This window comes from Cyprinodon variegatus, unplaced genomic scaffold (genome assembly GCF_000732505.1).
Source record: "Cyprinodon variegatus isolate N-32 unplaced genomic scaffold, C_variegatus-1.0 Scaffold458, whole genome shotgun sequence".
In the NCBI taxonomy this organism is placed as follows: Eukaryota; Metazoa; Chordata; class Actinopteri; order Cyprinodontiformes; family Cyprinodontidae; genus Cyprinodon; species Cyprinodon variegatus.
Genome location: NW_015150911.1, coordinates 252467 through 262746, shown reverse-complemented (window position 1 = coordinate 262746; position 10280 = coordinate 252467). Strand labels below are relative to the sequence as shown.

At 37.2% G+C, this 10280-nt stretch overlaps 1 protein-coding gene across 1 annotated transcript in view; it reads right to left on the bottom strand.

Annotated features, from left to right (window-relative positions):
• LOC107094038 (N-acetyllactosaminide beta-1,3-N-acetylglucosaminyltransferase 2-like) overlaps positions 1-8754 on the bottom strand; it is a 21805-nt gene extending 13051 nt beyond the window's left edge. Inside the window, exon 1 of the mRNA XM_015389437.1 lies at positions 8612-8754. The gene's annotated coding sequence lies outside the window, so the exon portion shown is untranslated. The remainder of the gene's footprint in view (positions 1-8611) is intronic.
• Positions 8755-10280: the final 1526 nt, after the last annotated feature.

The window sequence follows — 10280 nt, the reverse complement described above, 5'->3', positions numbered from 1 at the left end:
CGATTTAAGGTGTAATTTTAAAAAAATTTCAGAAGTTGAGAGGACCACAGCAACCAGTGGAACTCGGAGGCTAACCGTAGCCCGTCTGCAGCAGCCCTCTCTCGGCATAGCCGTGTGTGAAGGGCCGCTGGCGAGTTTTTTGTTTTATTTGCCGAAATGTTCATTTGATTTGTGTTTATTTATTTTCATTATTATTCCCCCACTAAATGAAAAAAGTAATAATTTATTGTTATCTAGAGCAAGCATCCTCAAACTCGGTCCTCGAGGCCCGGTGTCCTGCAGGTTTTAGAGGTTTCCTTGCTCCAGCAGCTCCAGACTGTGGTGATGTCATCAGTACGCCTCTGTTCCAATTGACCCATATTTATTCTCCGTGCTCTCGTGCTCCCAAAGTCCAGACGTTCCTGTGTTCTTCTCAAAAACATACTTGGCAAGGACATGAGTCCGTACTCGCGTCCTAGTGAATTGAGAAATGGCCAATGTTTCCCGTCTTCAAGATTCATTTAATTATTTTAAGAAAGCTAATTTTTCCAAAAAACAAACAACATTTTAGGCAAAGGGTTCAGTCTTATCTGCATTGAATAAAAATCTCCAGTGAAAGTGCGGTACTTTGGACAAGATAGGGATGTTTGTATCTGCCATTGTGAACTATTGTTGGCTGAAGTGACAACACACATCCTCAGGAACTGAGAACAGGAAGATGGTCTGGAGCAGATGCAGGACTGGGGCACGGATGAGGAAACAGTTGTGTAATTATCATTTACTGCCCAGAGTCCATTTACAACGTTGCTCCTTTACCAGTTAGAGCCGATTATTCATGTCTTGATCAGCTGCTTAGATCTGGTGACGTGGCAGACAGATATTCTGTTATCTTCGCTTACTAAAAAGAGGACTTAGTTTTTCTAAACTATAAAATTCAGACTTTTTAATTTTGTCAACACAACCTCCAAAACTAGAGGTGTATCAGTTTTATTACAGCTTCCACACACCTTATCTAAACATCATACACAGAACCTGACTTAGCTCCGAATGTTTTTAGAAAATAATAAACACAATAAAAGAAAAAAAAAAAAAAATTTTTCTCACACAAATTATTTTCAGCACAGAGCACAAATGTCACATTGCATAAAATACTTCTGCCTGCAAAGACAGAAACAACCATGAGTTACAGGAACATCTTTATAGAGGGTGGAGATAAAAATGCAGAAGCCGTGGTTATGAGTTTGCAATACCTTTAGGTTCCAAGAGAAAACTTAACAGTCAAATCCTCCATGTTTTTTTTTAAGCCATAAAGCTCTGTGCTCATTCACAATTAAAGTTGATAAATTTAAATCTGTTCTGACATTGTGTTTAATCCCATTGTGCAAGCCATGCTCTTACTGTAAGTTAATCAACATCTACACGCATTTAGTATCAACTCTGCTTTGCCTTAGAGGAGTTAGCTTCACAAATCTTAGTGAGTTTAGATGAGGTTCAGTAATAATAAATGAAATATAATTGCAGACTGCTGTGAAGAGCAGTCATTTTAAAATCAGTATGATTCTTTCAGAGCCGTTCTCATCAGTGACTTGAGAAACAACTTGTTTAACAAATGCAATACTTCATAAGAACAGGACATGTTTTTGAAAGTTAAACCAACAGATATTTCTTTCCTGAACAAACACCAGCAGCGCTACTGCACGCCAAGACACATTTGGCCTAGTTTCACTTTAAAACCATAGTTTCCTTTTTACTTGTGCAAAGACTCAGTAGTGCATCTTTGAATCGCTCCTTTGCAGACTGCTTGACACATGGAAACACACTATACATTGTCACTGCAGTGACAGGGATAGGGATGCTGCACAACCTTAGAAAGCTATCTTTTAAAGTCGTAGGGAAATAATATTTAAAAGTCAAATCATTCTGGCTTAAACATGTATATAAATGTACTCTTTATCAGATGATATTTTCCCAAATTTTAGAAAATTTCTCTTTTAAAATAAACCTTGTCTTAAAATTGGTGGGTTTTTTTTTATCATTACCTTATGCAGGCCAGTTAGTTATACGTCAGCCTGAGCTTCTACATTCGGCCAATCATATATCAACGGTCATTAGTCAATCACATTTTTTCGGTCATAGCATCTTGATTCATATATTGCAGCTAATAAACGCAACGGTTGAAATAAGAATCATTTCCTTTCCCATTGAGTTCCGTCCCAGTGTTCACGGGGATGGACGTCTGCGTCTTCAGCAGGCGTAGAGCTAACAGAACTGGCAGCGCTGCGAGGCAAGGGCTCAAACATGTACGGCTGGAAGCCTTCTACACCAAACCAAGCTTCTGCCACCCTGGCGTCCTCTTCCATAACATCTTCATCCCCGCTTTCCTCCTCTAAATAAAAGATGTATGACGGAGGAGACTCATCCATGAACTCCAACACTAAACTCTCCTCCTCTTGCATGTTTCCTCTGTCCATAGCGTTCCTTGACAGTGTCGTTTCTAAGTCACCAATTTAGTGCTACTTGGTCCCAATGGAATTTCCCATTGGGAACCTAGTAGCACTAAGTTGCTAACAGGTTAGCAAGAGACTCCTGAGAAACCGGCCTCAATCAAACTTGCTCGTGAACCTTCCGCCACAACACAGCCCTCTTGATATACGGCCAATCACATTCACCTTATTCACTCGTGTAAAGTCGTGCACCACTTGGGAGAATTCGGAAAGTTTGAAAAGCTGCTTCCCTACGACTTTAAAGTCAAAGTGCCAATCACTAACTATTTGATCCACATATTATTCTCTCGCATTCAAGATTTTATTTGAGCTCTAAAAACCAAAAGAAATGTCATCACTCAGTAAAATTTTAATAATATTTAGAAAAAAAGTAATGGCTTGCTAGCTGTATTTTTTGATAATAATATAGGATCATCAATCACAACAGTTGTCTATATTTCTTATTTAATTAGAAAATGATACATAGTATAAACAAAATATGATATGCTGATATTTCACAACTCAACAGGCCAAAAACTGATGCAGTTCTTTTTTCCCCCACACCTATTCACAGCCACTCGTCTCTGTCCTATGCCGTCTTGGCTAATAAGCTGTTTGCCTGTTTCTGAAACTTTAAAAAACAGAAAGAAAAAAAACAAACATATCTTCTGCAATTGATCCAGTTTATGTCGGAACATGCAGGATAAATCCTCACACTTTAGTAACAATAACACTGTCCTAAGCATCAGTTAATCGTACAGCTGATGTCCGATATTTAGCTTTAAAGCCAATATTGCCTGATATTAACAGCATCCAGATAATATCATACATTTCTAAAACACATAAGTAAAACTTTTGGTGTTCAACTCAACTTTGGCATCAGGATTAATAACTACTGAGTGAACAGGCTTGATGGAAAAATTAAAAAGAAAACAAGACCAGAGTCATTATGGACATATGAGTGCAATGATCATTTTATACTTTCATAGGCTCTTCAAATTGGCTCTAGTGGTTTACAATCTCATCAGCTGCCACTATCACACCACACAATTTCAATTATGTTTGTCATTTATTTGAGGCTTGGTCTGATCAGTGCAGAGTGAAGGAAAAGTGGAATAAAAAGCATCTTAAATGCGTATTAACGGCCCACATGTGACCCATCTGTACAGTTTCTTCTTCTGCACATTTCTAAAATGCTCTGAGGTTACTGTATATCTCAAATGTCAACCACAGTCCAGTCAGTATTAATAATGAACCTACCTTTTGTATTTGTGCCAATGATCTATCGCTGGACGATTCACTGATTTTAGTAATTATTTGAGTTTTGGAAAATGCAGGATTTTAAATTATAGAAGTTCTTTTGTTTCCATAGGTCATCAATTAATCAATTTCGTTTTTAGATATGGACTCATACCTGATATAACATCTCCCTTTGTTATATTTTGATTGTTTGATGTGCATCAAGAGTGTTTCACAAGTAATTTTTTTCATTTGTACCCCAAAAAAACCCCAACTATGATTCCTTGGATTTGATAGATTTTTAAGCTTTTTTATCCAATCCTACAAGGCTCTTGGGTTATGGTTGAAGCAGGGTTTTACAAACAAGTGCTTTTGTTTTTTGTTTCTTTTAAATGCATTAAAGGCAAGTGAAACTATCAACTACATGTGGCAAAAACATGAACCAGTTTCATGCATTCTGCTTTACAAAAAATACATCACGGTTTAACAACTAGTGGGTGGTATTTACACAGGAAAGAATAGATATGTGTTAATTAGGATGTGAATATGGCACAGACCTGATGAGACTAATTTTATTGGCAGTAAGACTCCCATTTAAATGATTAAATTACTGACCTTAAAATCAGGACAAAAATGATTTGAAAAAAAAGAAAAAGGAAAGGGCTTTTTTCTCTTAGCAAATTCATTCATCTTTGATGAAAACAACTACAAATCAGATGAGAATTATTCTAAAGAGGCACTCAATATTATGTAACAGCTGTTTTGCTTTACATAAAGTCAGAAATAATTTAATTTATATTAATGCATTAAAAAAGCCATAAATAACACAACATGAATGGTAAATAATCATTCTGCTGCAATTATGAAAAAAGGATTCATAATTAAAAAATACTTCAGTGCAGTGATTCCAAACCGGGTGTACTCGTACCGCTAGGTGTCCGCAATTCCATTGCAAGGGGTACATGAAAATATTTTGTTTCTTAGATAGTAAAATAAAATATGGTTGGGATCTGTTCTGCTTTGTGAGGACCTGCCTGAAAAATAAAACAAGCTTTTTTCAACCAAAAAGTTATATGAGTTCACCTTCAACTTTGACACACATCATAACCAAGCAGAGGAACAGACTGGATGCAGTGAACAGCCTGATATCTGCCGTTTTCTCACATCTGAGTGCATCAAAAAAAGCTCAGGTGTCATGAATGATGAAAACAAAGTAAAATAATTTGAGTCAGTCTGATTATAAGTTTAGTTCAGAATCTTGTTACCAATTCCTCAAGTTTAAATGTGATTATAAAAGAGTTACTCAGAGGAGCTCCAGTTTTATAAAGGCAGATTTATATTATGATTTTATTTTGTATTTATTTTGATTCCTTACTAGTTCTTGGGCAATATATTTATGTTAGTTTTTATATGTGTTAGAAAAAATAAAATGCCAAAGAATTAAATGCTCAAGTTAAAAAGATTAAATAAAATATACCTTTATTTTATAATTAGTAATTGTACATGCCACTTTTGGACAATCATCAATACTTTTGACTGAGAGGGGTATCCATGGTAAGACAAAATGCCCAAAGGGATAAACAAGTCAAAAAAGGTTGGGAAACACTGATTTTGGTGTATGGTGAAAAAAAAAAGAAAGATTCCTGAACTATAAAAGTCATGTTATTTCTTTAATCCAAAAGTATTTTTAATTTTAAAGCAGAATTCAAATGTTGCTCTAACCCTTTTAGAGCTAATCTTTAAACTCTATGAAACTATACCAGGATGTTAGACAAAATGTAAAAATGTTTTCATTTTGCACCATGTCTCTCCTACACTGTTTACATTTTGATCACTGCTGCACTTTATAAATAGAAAAGCTAATTTTCACTGCTAAGCAGTTGCTCATTCACTGTCTGAAAGCTGTATGTATCGAAATTTAGTTTTGTATACACAGAGTGTATACAAAACTAAATGACAAAAAAGTTACTCTTAGGACACAATATGCTCTTTAGCTGGTATAAACTGCTCTGATGAGTCTCCAACTACATTGTATCTGCTTGATAATGATATGAAAAAAAAACAAAAAAAAAAAAAAAAAACAATATATCAATATAGCATCACGTTCTTTTATCTGTTCAAAGGATAGCATCTATACACAGCAGATATTACATCCGGTAGGACTTTTTAAGACTAAATAAGAGAGGTAAATTGGTGCTGACTATCTTGACCATTTGAATCAGTTTTTTCTATCCAAAACATACATCATATCAGTAGCTTTGCTACCCGTTGCTATGGAGACCTGTATTATTTGACCACCAACAAGAAGGGCATTTTCATTTCTTGGAGATTTGTTGTATCCAATTACTAAACTAAATCAAATCAACTGTTATTAAACAGGAAGCCTGTGATGGAAAGCCAGAGATCCAGGCTTACTCTTTGGAGCAACCAAATCCAAATAAACATGCTTCCTTTGATGTAATATTTTCTCGCTGGCTGAAATGGGCATTAGCCACTATAGCAGGCATAGATTAGCCAAGCTTCCTGGCCTTAACAGCCCCGATGAGAGTGGGACGTTCCTTTTGAGAGGCTTGCATCTCCATTTTCCCTAAAGCATGCAAACAGATCTGTATATAAATTACTGCTGGCAACAAGAGCAGCACATGATATTGAATAGCAGTATTGATTTAGACAGTATTACAAAGGTTGTGTGGATGTAATACTTGGTTGGTGTTAGATTTCAGGAGAAATGGATCCATAAAATACAGATTTCAGTTGACAAAATGCTTAATTAGTCGTATATGAAGTGCTGAGGAAATTGCAATGACAGAAAACAGGAAGTAGGGACAAATAAGAGTTAATCATATCTGATATAATATTCACAGGTTTCTTTTTTAACCAAGCAGCACAGATTATTACTTTTAAAGTTTTTTTTATAGCAATTTAAAAAGGACTCTACACTGCTTGATATTTCGACCGGCAGCAAGTCTGGACTTCTTCACAGGAAACTAAAATAGTTGAGTTTAAACTGTTCAATGGAGAGCTTTCTTAAAACAGAACATCTCTCAGGGGTCTCGTCAGGACATATTTTCCCAGTTCACTTCAAGGCTTGCAACTTGGGTGGAAAGATGCTCTAAGTTCTTGTCTCATTGCAAGTCAAACATGTTTGTTTTTGTGTGTGTTTGTTTGTTTGCCAGCCATTGGAGGATCCTCAGAAGTAAATTCATCTGGAAGGCACAGATATCAGAGCACTTCTTGGTACAATCCGCGCCTTTATCCATTTCTTCCTCCCATTTCAATGCAGTTTTACCTTAGACTTAAGTATCAAACTAATAAAAAAAACATGATCAAAACAGTGCTTACCGAAGAATATTAACCTCAAAGCTTATTAAAATATCAAATGAGGGAGTAGGAAAGCTTAAAAGATACCCACCCTCCTAAAACACCCTCCCAAACATTAACTCATACCATATAACTTTCAGATTAAAGGTGCAGTAGGAGATCTTAGAAAAACTGCCTATTTAATTACGCATTAAATCAGTAAATGGACCATATAGTGACGCTTTAAAGTATAATATTCTTGCCTCAAATGATCCTAAAACGTACTTTAACTGACAAAAAAGAGAGCTTTGAACTTTTAATGGAGTGGTCCATTGAAAGCTGCTGCTGCCGCAGTGCATGCTACTGTTCAATAGTTGTTGCCATCTTCCTTGTTGTGCTTTCTCCAGCATCAAAACCCCACCCGCTTTGCACCCAGAAATTCAAAACACATCTCTGCGTTGTGATTGGCCCGCCAGTTCTAGGGTCTGGGGCATTGATCGAGGTTAGACCAAACTCGCAGGCAAAAATTATTTTGGCCAATGGCGGTTGGTGGCTAGTTTACTAGGCAAGTTTTAGGTGTGAACGTAGCGTAACAGGGGCTAGCTTCCAGTCATGGCGTACTGCACGAGAATTGGGGGTCGATTTGTTCATGTTTCAGGGTACTCGGACAGGGGGAGGGACAAGGAGACGACCATGATTGACGTGTCAGGAACCAATCATGTACAACAGACCATCTTTTGTGATTGGTTCATTGATTTCTCACTGTAGCGGGACCATTTATTTTAGTTTCATTTCCAGACCTTCTATTTCACTGCTTGCCAAGCAGCTGTGAGGACATCTTTAAGCCACATGGTAAAAAACGTGTCAGAAAAGATCTCCTACTGCACCTTTAACCTAGAAGCAACAAATGATGCTCAGCAGCAGCTCCATTTAGATGAAAGCCGCAGAAGTGCAAGAACGCACTAAACGGAAATTCATCAGAACTACAAACAGTCTATCTAATGCTTCTTATATAAAAACCACCAAATGACCTTTTTTTTTTCTACAAGCTGTTTGCTCGTTGCTATGTACACAGTGTTCATCAATGTCTGGCATTGCCAAGGAAGACTTCTGACGCTTCTTAGCCTCATTTTCAACCTTAAATGGAAAAAGTTGAGCTTTTTCTTATTTCTTTTTAAATTATGTAATATGAAAAAAAACTAGATTCTGTTTAAAGGAATCCTGATTGCTCAGGTTAGGCTATTTAAAGCATTTCCTTATCGCTTTTAGTGTTTAATGGTATTACTCCGTTGTAAAAACAAATAAATACATTTAAAATGATATATAATAAATATATAAATAAAAGTATTTTGTGGCATAAATAAAACGTGGTCAACAGAAAGAACGTTTAACTCACCACATTTTCACAACTGTATACATTTTTTTTTTTGTCTTTGAAGTAGAGAAACAGTGATAAACTATCTTAACCTTGCTTTTCCGGATACAAACGTGTTTTAGAAGTTTAGTCCTTTAAAGCCTAAACTTTAAAAAACAGGTTAGCCAACTATGTCGGCGGTTTAAGATTCGTTATGAAGTAGTTTTTCCACCTCTCTGATGAGAGAGTAACTTACCAGGTTTCCGCCGTTGTTAGTCAGCCGAAAGTCTCATAAAAATGGCGGGGAAGAAGTCAAAGTAATCCATACGTTACTCAACTGTCGCACGCTAGCTTTTTTTTTTTTTTTTTTGGTGCGCTCTTGTTCTTCCCCTCTCCCCGGTAACTGCTGGCTGAAGCCTGGAAACTGTCGGTAAGGCTGTTTTTCGAAGGCGGTCGGACGCGCGCGCTCACGTGCGCGTCTGGGAGGAGCAACTAAGCGTGCACGCGCGACCTATTGCTAATATTTAAAACGTCTGGTTAGCAGCTGAAACTGAACACTGCTGCCAAGGTGCAGTCATTCAGAGGCTGAGTTCAAGCTGAACTCACCTTTAACCACCTCAGAAGAAAAAAACAGACTAGTTTTAATGGCTCCTGTTACTTTTGTTTTTAGGTGATTTAAGGCAAAAAAAAAATTGTTAAAATCTCAAATATTTAAAAACAATCTAATTATATCATCAAATTCTAAAAACTGTTTTGGAGATAGTTGTCACAACAAACGTGTGAGGAAGTTGGATTATCCAACTGTGCAATGATTCCTTCAACGTTACATTCATGATGGGTTTTGGATCTATTTTTAAACAAAGGAGTATAATCTCCCCACACATTCCTTTGAGAGTCACCAGCAGCCTAGCACAATGTATAAAAGACAAAAAGGCCACCAGACAGAAACAAGTTGGCATAATAGGCTAATAATAATTCAACTTTGTGGATCCAGAGTGGCAGTCTGTGGGAGTGGGGTTCAAACTCAGAACCTCAGGATTCCAAGCTCTATGCCCCTAACCACTAGATCACTATTAGCCAAGGTTACAATTAACAGTTGTCCAGCACACCGAGATCCTACTTTTTGGAACAAAATGTACCTGTGAGCTGCAGCTGATGTGGGGATACCCTGGTTTAGATGTTTTTGCTGTCCACAGTTTGTAGTGCTAACTTCCAGTTTAAATACTAGACATGTTCTCCCCTTAGAAAACATACAGTGACTAGTCTCTTTCAGCCTTTGAAGCCCATAACCTCCAATACCTACTGACTTACTCTGCTCTCCTTAGCCAATGAAGCCCTGACCTTATGCATAAGGTCAGACGTTATGGAAGAAGCTCTTTGAACATTTGTTTCTAGGAATCTGTTCTTTTGGTCATGATCTATAGAACTTGAGCGCATCAGGATAAAAAGGTAAATTGTTAATCTATGCCTTGACTCTCAGTTCAGCTTTTTTCACACAAAACAGGCACCAAAATTCACCATTATTCTCTCTCTAAATTCATCTCCTGCTCCATCTCTCCATCAATGAGCACGATACCAAGTTGGACTGATGAGTTGGACTGTAGAGAACTGTAGTCTCATCCCAGCTGCTGCATAAATCAGCTGGGAACTGCTCCTGGACAGGATGTTTAAAGTCAGTGAAAGAGTCACATCAGCTACAAAAAATTAAAATCTGACGATCAAGTTCCCAAACCAGATATATACCACATTTCTTACTTACTGGTCATGCAAAGGGTTTCATCCACGGCATTATTAGCCTACCGTGGTGTTCTTATCTGCCCCTCTGCTGCATTGCAAGTGGAGGGGATGTTTTTAATTGTTTTCATAACTGAGAGTTGCCATTCAGCCCAAACTCAAGTCTTTATAAGTAGAAACTATATTTACAG